We start from the raw sequence: 10,100 nt of genomic DNA on the forward strand, positions 1-10,100 counted from the left end.
ACTCTAGCTCCAGACCAGCAGTTCTCAGCCTTCCTAATGCTCTGACGCTATAATACAGTTCCTCATGCTGTGGTAACCCACAAACATAAAATTCTTTTTATTGCTACTCCATAAATGTAACTTTGCTACTGTTATGAGTTGAAATGCAATATTTGTGTTTTCCAGTGGTTCTAGGCCACCCTGTGAAGGGTGGTTTGAGAACCTCAGGGGTTGCAACCCACTGTTTGACAGCCACTTGTCTAACAGCTCCGACCAATGTGTGCCTCCACTCAGGTACACACATACATATTCTTTTCCAAGCCTAATGTATCCAGCTTCATTAAAGATACTTTCCATAAACAATCATGGCATTTCAGGCAGGACATGGGCAGACAATCGTTAACAGTATACCAGAACGTCCAAACTCCCTTCTTGTAGAGACTACCAAAATCAGAAAGCCACTATAAAGCCCAAGGAAATCTCCATTCAATGCTTCCAAAAGGGGGAGGTAGCTTAGAGTAAGGGTTGACATTGCACAAGGATGTTGTTTAACAACTTTTCACAAGCCGACCCTGACTTTCAGGAAATGAAATGAAAATGGCAGAATTATTAATCTAAAGATCCACAATCTTTTATAAAAGGAACCCCCTTCTGAGGACACTCAGTGATGTCACTGTAAAGTCCAGATTGCCCAATAGACCAGAAAACCAATTCTGGGGGTCAGGTTCGAATAGATCTCTGGTTTTAAGGGAGTTAAGTTGATAGGATGGTACAGAGGGAGGACAATACAAAAATGAATTTAGAGTTTTTTCATACCGCAAGGCATTTTGTGCCATGGTGACCACATATGTCAACACCCTAACGTTCCCTCTGGGAGCCAACAGGAACTTTCAAAATTATCAGGGAAGAACGTTTTCTCATCAGTCCAGCCTGGGAGACATTTTGTTAGTGACACGTGTTCTTTCCCCCAAACAATGAAGTGTTCTCTGTGCTAACACTGTAGCTTAAATTTTTTTTTTAAAAAAAAGCAAAATTCTGCATTTTTATAAAACTTGATAAAAATAGTATTTCGAACTGTGCACTCACCAGAAGTTCACCATTATCAAAAATGCACACACGTCACTTGGCACCTCCAGCACCTTCAGCTTTCTGTGCCTGGTCTGTTCTGTCTCCATTTTCCGCAGGATTATTCGCATCCTTACCGGCATCAGCTTTCCCCTTCTTCCCCTTGGGGACCTTCTCTCCCTTCTTTGCAGGGGCCTCTTTAAGCTTGGGCTCTGGCTATGGATGAATAGCTTTAGCAGATAACCTTGAAGATCTTCTCTATGGCTTTATCTTCACCTTGGCTTTATCTCCTTTAGAATTCCCTTTGGCCTTTCTTTTAGGCATGGCAATGGTGTACAGCGAGGAGAGGGCAGCAGGGCAGAGGGGCAGCGGGGGATGGGGGAGATACAGCAGGCCACGGATTTGATCTGTGTGTGGGAGGGGGGTTGCGCTCACTGCTTCTTCTGCATAATTTTTTAAAATAATAAAATAAAACAAGAGATATTTAAGGATAAATTAAAAATAAAAACCAAAGTGGCAAAGTGAAATAGAGGTACATTAAAGATTTTAAATCATTATTGCTTCGGTCAGTATTTCTTCCTTGGTATGATGTCTCTTGTAGTAAACTGCATTGATAGGGAAACTGCCACTTGCAATTCAAGCTGAAACTTATAAAAGTAGATCTGAAGTGTGGATTGCCCTGGCGGAGTTAAACAGATTACCTTCCAGATCGGGTTTCTGGCCCGAGCACACTGAGCTGAGTGCTGGAGTTTTCAGGCCCCACGATGATGTTTGCAGGGCAGTGACTGTACTCTCCAAGCCACGGCACCCCACACATGCCCCCTCCAGCTCAGCGGTACTAGTGTGCGTTAGAAGGAAGGTGGGAGTCCTTGCTGGGGGCTCCTGCTGACCTCAGTGGTACCCGTGATAGGGAGATTACCTCCACAGTGGCATCACACTTCAACCCACACTTTATAGTCCAGACTGATCCCCAGGCTCTGTCCAGGGAGTGTGTTTTTGTCCCTTGGTCCTACTTACCTGTGATGATGCTGGCTGTTTGCTCTGCTAGTGTCAGGGAGGTGAGGCTGTTTTCTGGCAGTTCCCCTGGACCTCAGCCGGAGCCCAGAGCCCGGCTCAAGTGAGTGTCTGCTTCAGAATCTTCAACTCCTGGATTTCTACAGTATGTCCAGTCTTTTGTTGTATGCCTAACGCAAATACATGTTTATTTATTTTTTAAAAGAGAGAGATGCAAAATAATAACAAATAATGATTTCATTTCAAGAAAAATGAGAGCCTACACTGAAGTTGGTCATAATGTTACGCATAACAGCCAAGAAGTAGAAGGAACCCAATTTTACATCAACCAGTGACTGGCTATCCTTATAATACAATACTACCCAAGCCTAAAAAGCAGTGGATTATGGGTACCTGCAACAATTCAAAACACTACACTCAGGTGGAAGAAACAAGACTCAAAGGTCATTTATATAAATGCCCAGAACAGGCAACTTTATGGAGACAGGATGAGCTATAAGGCTCAAAGGAGACCCCACTGAGTGGTTGTTGGTGGGTATGAGATCTCTTTCGGTTGATGACAGCATTCTGGAATTAGTGACGATGACTGTGTAACTTTGGAAGAAAGACCACTGCAGTTTTAAAAAGATTAATTTTATGATATAGGAACGATGTAAAAGCTGTGTGTGGTATAGTCCCAAATGTCTTCAAAATACGGTGACTGGTATAAATCTCACACAGCGTCTCAAAATCTCCAGCTTGCCTCTTCCTTCCTGCTGATTGGTGTGGCGCTGAGTCAGCTCTCCAGCCCACACTCTGTTGACCTGTCTCGTCTCACTGTCCCAGCTCTGGTTTCATGTGTGACCACTGAGAGGGTGTGTCACCCTGGGCGGTGAAGGCTGCTTCCCTGTGAGTCATAGGAAATGGGAAGGGATTGGGCAATGCTTTCCCCTTAGTTCCTCCCCCTCTGTTTTCTTTCTTTCTTTCTTTCTTTCTTTCTTTCTTTCTTTCTTTCTTTCTTTCTTTCTTTCTCTTTCTTTCGACTGTTCTTAAAGGCAATTATAATAGTGCAGCTGAGAAATGATGGACTCAGCTCTGGTGATAATGGTGGCTTCAGAGTGAAGATGTATTCCAGTGCAGAGCTGATTGAATCTATTGATGGATCGCTTGTCAGGTGTGAGAAGCGCAGCCAAGGATGAGCCAAGGAGCTTGGTCTGACAACTGATAAGGAAAGAGAACTTTATAGCAATGGTCCAGAATGCCAGTGAAGGAGGAGGTGGTGGGGTGTGGGAAGAGATCAAAGCTCAATTCTGAATGTCACATTAGATGAGATTATGGTCACCCGTGTGGACATGTATGTAGAACAGACAGCATAGAGTTTAAGGGGCAAAAGAGAAATTAGGACTTGAGATATAAAATTGGGTATTATCAACACATGAAATGTATGATAAGATCTGGATCTGGGTAAAACTCCCACCAGGACCTGAGTGTGAAGATGAACAAGTAGAGGCCTGCTGCGACTGTAGCTCAGTGTGTAGAGCACCGACCTGACTTACGGAAGGCCAGGGGTTCACTCCCCAGCAACACGTCAAGTGGATTGGTAGAGACACTCAGGTCTGTAATAGAATCCAGCCAGTCCATTGGTGGGAGCTGGAGGACCAGGACTTCAATCACATGCTTGGCCTCAGCCAGCTAGGGGCCCATGTGGACTACGTTAGACTATGTCAGGACACCAAAGAAAGGTTAGATAAGAAGAATCCTGGGATGAAGGTGTGAGACCCACTGGTGTTCAAAAGCCCGGAAGAAGAGGAAGAAGCCTGAGAGAGTAGGGGGGAAGAAGGAGAGGGGGAGGGAGAGAGAGAAACTGAAGAAGTCAAGTCATTGAAAGCAGAGATGGCTCAGAGGTTAAGAGCACTGGCTGCTCTTCCAGAGGTCCTAAGTTCAATTCCCAGCAACCACACTGTGGCTCACAACCAGAGATCTGGTGCCCTCTTCTGGCCTGCAGACATACAAGCAGGCAGAACACTGTATACATAATAAACAAACAAAGCAGAATTGTGAAAGTCAGGTAGTCCCAGAGACAGAGACCTGAGGAAAAGATGCCTTTCCTGTAAGTTTGACATACATGCAGACAGAACACTGTATACATAATAAATACATGAATGAATGAATGAATGAATGAATGCAGAATCGTGAAAACCAGGTAGTCCCAGAGACCTGGAGGAAAAGATGCCTTTCCTGTAAGCCTTTTTTCATTCTCCTAGAACTTGAGAGAGAGAGTTAAAGAGGGTGAGAGTGTCTTACATACATTGAATGCTGTTTCCAAGGGTTACCCGCATGTCTTCCTGCCCTTGAGTCCCTCGAGACATTGTTGCTGAAGTCGTTGACTATAGGGGCCCTTCAGGAATCTGAACTCCCTGTTCTTTGGGATCACAGACTTTACAGTGCCTCAGTGCCTCTACAGCCCCCATCCAGCTGATGGGGTTTCTCTCTCTCTGTTCTGTTGAGTATGATGTCGTGCAAAAGCTTTGCATCTTTTATGCTCCTACTGTGTCTTCTTGACCAGACTATTTGCATCCATTAAGTCCTTTTTTTCCCTCTCTTCCCTGCTGACAAGATCCCTTCTCATCATTTAAATTGCAGCTTTACATTCATCTCCATTTCCTGACACACACTGCCAAATTGGGAAATGTCTATTAGTCACTGTAAAAATTTGAGTGTCGGCTCTACAGAGCACCATCATCAGTGCTGCACAGTACACCAATAATTATGACACAGGCTTTGTCTTCAAATTCTATTCAAGGTAATTTTGAAGAGAAAAAGAAACGAAGCACATAAAATGACAGGTAATAAAACTAGACAATAAATCATATTTTTAAAAAATCACCATCAAGTCATATTGATGCCAGATGGGAGTAAAGGAAGACAGCATTTGAACTGGGCCATGAAAAGATGAGCAGGATTTAAATTGTGGGAAGGAACGAGGTGGACAATCAAGAATAAAAAAATAAGTGATGCCTGGATGACAAGGCTGCTCGTGGCAAGGTAAACACACTGTAGATGATGAAGCGTAAGTGAATGGAATCAAATGGTGGGTGCTTATTAGTCTCTGAATAATGTAGAGGTGGTGTTGGGAGAAGCGCTTGGAAGCCTGGGTCAGGGTAATAAAGAAGCCAGTCATAAGCTGGCTTATGACTGTGCAACACTGGCACAGAACAAGAGTCCAAGTGCCCTACAGGGCATAGCTCACCACCCCGGGGCTGGTCAGGGCCTGTTGCTGAACGATCTTCCCGACATGGGAAGTGCTGACTTGATTCACCTGCTAGTTTGGAAAGCCAAGAGACTTTTGGAGGCCATGTGCTGAGAATGTCTCTGCTCATTCGGTGCTCTACTCTCTGTCAGCATTGTTCCATTGTTCAGTTTGCATCTCTACCTCTCCGTACACTCCTCATTTTCTTCTCTCTGGCTCACTCAAAAACTGAGACAGACACAGCTAGGTGCAGTGGAGCATGCCTGTGATCCCAGCACTACAGGAGGCAGAGGCAGGCATATCTCTATGAGTTCAAGGCCACCATAGTCTACAAAGTGAGTCTAGGACAGCCAAGGCTACACTGTCTTGAAAAACCAAAAAAAAAAAAAAAAAAAAAGTGGGGGTGGTGGTGGAGAGATGGCTCAGAGGTCAAGAACACTGGTTGCTCTTCCAAAGGTCCTGAATTCAGTTCCCAGCAACCACATGGTGGCTCACAACCGTCTATAATGAGATCTAGCACTGTCTTCTGGCATGCAGGTATACAGGCAGACAGAAAATTGCATACATAATAAATAAATAATCTTTAAAAAAAAGTCACTCCCTCCTCCCATCTGCCATGGACTTTCTTCTTCCTTCTGAAGTCACACTGTCTTCCAATGACGTGTGTGCAAAAGGGACCATTATGTAGGCACAATAGGAGCTTAGGCTCCTGGCATTTAGTAGGAGTAGACTTAATTACTAGATGAAAATAGAATATAATAGCAACAGGATTAATGAAGACACAATGATGTCACGACCTTGAGTGTGGTGTTCAAAAGGAGGGAAGTAAGCTTAGGGAAAAAGAATAAACTTGAGTTTAGATGTGCTGTTTTGGCAATGGTGGGGACTGTCCAGGGGATACAGTTGAAATGCTATGCTAGAAGGCCGTTAGACTGTGTGTTTTGGATTTGAGTTTTTTTTGTTTTGTTTTGTTTGCTCTGAGATAAGATCTCTCTGTGCTAGAACCCATGCTATTCCTGCCTCAGTTCACTGGTGTTACAGGCATATAACATGTCATGCCTGCTACACTGTGCAGTTCATGAGACTAGAGACCATGCCTGTCTTATACTGCCCTCTAGTACACAGCACACAGTAGGTGCTCAATAAGTGTTTGCAGAACTATTGAAGCTCAAGGTGGTAAAGGTTATTAAATATTTTATTGAAAACCAAAAGTGTTTTTCCCCCCTGAAATCTACTCAACACAGCTTCTGCAATTATGGCATTGTCTACCTAGAGAAAGAGAGAGCATCAAATTCCACCACTGAGGAGGGCTAGTCCCCAAGACGGCTCCTGCCTCAGATAACAGCTGCCTCTGTCCCGCTTGTGGTCTGATTATCTCACCATGACCCTTCCCTGAGTTTAACTGATTTTCTGGAGCAGCTTACTGAAATCAAGAAAACACTTGTTTACGTTTACCGATACCTGTTTAATAAAAATGTTAAAGGTTATATAGATGAGCAGCAGCTAGATGGAGGAGATGCATTGGAGTGGTTATGGGGGAGAAACGGAATTCCCATGACCTCTTTAGGAACACACACACAAACAGAAAGGGAGAGAGAGAGAGAGAGAGAGAGAGAGAGAGAGAGAGAGAGAGAGACTATCCAGAAGCTTCTTGCTCCTACTTTTAAGTTTTTATGGAGGTTTCATCACATAGGCATGGTGGATACCATCACTGGCCATTAATAAACTCAACTTTCACTTCTTCTGCTTTTCCCATGAGGACAGGGTTTTCAATTCAAAGTCAAAGCCATCTAATCTCATCTTGACGTTTCCTATGACCAGCCCCACACAGAATCGCCTAGAGCCTTCAGCTATGAGAAATTCTACTAGCCTAGAGTAGACGCTTTCAGCAATCATGATTACAAAGATTTTAACAAGTATGAGCCAGGAATGGGAACAAAAGCCAAATACATATTTCACAACATCACACAAGTAAATCCCCACAAGTGACAGATTTCTAAGGATGGACCCAGGGACAGGTTTGCCAGGGAAAGATACCTTATTTGGGGATGAAGACAATATTCCCAGGGCATCGAAGGAGGCACATTGTTCAGCAAGCAGGAAGGGAGGCCTTTCTTTATAAAGAAACTTTCTCTAGAACTCCCTTGCAATGGTATCTTAATTAGGGTTTATTGCTGTGAAGAGGCACACTGAGGAAAACATTGACTCAGGCTGGCTTACAGTTTTGGAAGTTTGGTACGTTATCCTCATGGTGGGAAGCATGGCAGCATTCAGGCAGACATGGTGCTGGAGGATTTGAGAGTTCTACATCTTGATCTGCAGGCAGCTGGAAGAGACTGTACCATACTGGCCACACTTGAGCTTGTAAGGCCTCAAACCCCTGGGGACTCAGCAGTTAAGAGCACTATTTGCTCTTCCAGAGGTCCTGAGTCTGATTCCTAGCAAACCACATGGTGGCTCCCAACCATCTATACTGGGATCTGATGCTGTCTTCTGGCATGCAGGTATACATGCAGTCAGGGCACTCATGAAAAATAAAGAAATATATCTTGAAAACAAACAAACAAACAAACAAACAAAAAAACCCCAAAAGACCTCAAACCTACTCCCAATGGCACACATCCTCTAACAAAGCCACAGCTCCTATTAGGAGGTGCCAAGCGTTCATATACAAGAGTCTGTGGGGTGGGGGAGGCTTTCCTATTCAAACCACTGGATTTACCTAGGAGATACACCTGTGGGTGTGCCTGGGTGGGCACTTTCAGAAATTTAAATGAGGAGGAAAAAAGCTCCCTGAATGTGGGTGGCACCATCTCTTGTGCTTGGCTCCCAGACTAAACAAAACCTGAGAACAAAAGTGCAGACAGAAAAGCAACGTTCCCCTCTCTTGGCTTCCTCACTGTGAATAGTGTAGCCAGCAGTCTCAAGCTCCTGACCCCACTCCTGCCATCCCTGATGGTCTGTACCTTCAAACTGTTCCTTAAGATTCTTAGGCCACAGCTGTTAAGAAACATAAGTAGCAAGCCTATCAGGCTTCCTAAATCCCTTTCCTTGCCATTAGGTAATGCGCCATGCTGGACTGCAAAAGAGGCTGAGAGAGCAGGCATTTGCAGATTGTACACCAGAAGTGTAATTTTGACCACAGTGGAGAAAAAGGAAGGGCTTTTATCTGCCACACAGAGCAGTGAAACATTAAAAGAGCAAGGGGCAGTCTAGAGTCTTCAAAACACAGACTTATTTTGCAGACGTTACTTCAGGTTCAAATTACTTCCGAATTACTTCTTCTAGTACATTAAGCATTCAGGAGAAATGACCTGAGAAAAATAGATCTCCTTTTCCAGAACCTGCCAATTCCACCCCTTCATGCAGCAGCACTGGGCCCTGGTTAGAAGCCTTGTTAAAAGGTTTAATAAGGCAATGCTGTTCTATCTGGAATCAGGGAGGATGTAGAATTTAATTTCTGTCTGAGCATGGCAAACTATAAGAAAGTTGACTTTCAAATTTGTCAGATAGGTCAGGCCTATTTGTCGCCTTTAAAAGGCCTGAAATCATGGGCCTGACCCGAAGCTAAAGAAAGCCAAAAGGAGCCTGCTTCTCAGCCCTAAAATTTCATCAAGTCCAAGTGTTAGAATTAAAAAAAAAAATTTCATTTTCTTATTTCTTATCCTAGCCTGCACTTGGATCTAGACTGGAGTTCCTTGGGGTAGGGGGACGAAGGACACAGCATAATTATACAAGATAGGAAAATGCAAGAAGCCCATGATTTTTTAATGCCTTATTTATGAACCAAATAAATATGTAATTATAGCTAGAAATGGGAAAAGGGCAGGCAGTAGGAGGCAGCTGGGAAAAATGCTGGCTTGGTGTATTAGTTGCTTTCCTTGTTGCTCTGGCCAACTGCCTGACAGGAAACAAGGGCTTGGAAAGAGAGCTAAGGCCCAGAAGACCTACACTTGGTTCCCAGGACCCACGCCAGGGAACTCCCAACTGCCTGTGACTACGGCTCTAGAGACCATGATGACCCAGCTCTTTTGGCTTCTTCGAGCACCTGTCCACATGTGGTACACACACAGAGACATGTATATCCACATGTAAATAAAAAAAAATATATAAAAGAGAGGCAGCTTAAAGGGGGAAAGCCTTCTGTTGGGCCCACAGTTTATGAGTAGAGTCTGCTAAGGCAGGAAAGTGTGGTGGCGGGAGCAGCTGCTATGGTGATGAAAGCCTCATCACATTTGAATACATCAGGAGGCAGAGAAGATGCAGAGCCTGTGTTTGCTGGCTCGTTCAACCCAGGACCCGGGCCCATGAAGTGGTGCCATCTACAGTCAGGGTAAGTCTTCCCTCCTCAGGTAAACTGCTCGGGTAAATAAACCCAAAGATGTGATTCATTAATGCCGTTGTTGGGTTAATTCTTAATCCAAACGATTTGACAATCAAAATTAACAATCATTAGTCCATAACCCCTTGTCAACTTATACCCAACACATTATCTTAAACCAGAATGCTCCCTCCCTGGCCCACATAGGCTCACGACCATCTCAAAATGCAAATGTATCTATTCCAACTTCAAAAATCTCTATTTTCCAGTACTGCTCAAAATCCAAACTCTCTTTTTGAACTCAAGGCAAGCTTACTCATGAGCAATCATTAAAAAGTAAGCAAGCAAGCAAACAATCAGAAGCCAAGTTGTGTGAAACTTCCAGCATGTCATAGAGGAAAAGCACAAGTCAAAGCAAGATTGAAACCCCTGCAGCTCATGTTCAGCACCTGGTGCTTACAACCGCATCATCTGTGTTGCAGTGAGCCAGCT

General features: G+C 44.1%; 1 pseudogene; it reads right to left on the reverse strand.

The window, feature by feature from the left end:
- Positions 1–1,098: 1,098 nt before the first annotated feature.
- On the reverse strand, positions 1,099–1,368 carry LOC110553458 (non-histone chromosomal protein HMG-17-like; annotated as a pseudogene).
- Between the last annotated feature and the right edge of the window lie 8,732 nt (positions 1,369–10,100).

Source organism: Meriones unguiculatus, chromosome 2, assembly GCF_030254825.1.
Source record: "Meriones unguiculatus strain TT.TT164.6M chromosome 2, Bangor_MerUng_6.1, whole genome shotgun sequence".
Lineage (NCBI taxonomy): Eukaryota > Metazoa > Chordata > Mammalia > Rodentia > Muridae > Meriones > Meriones unguiculatus.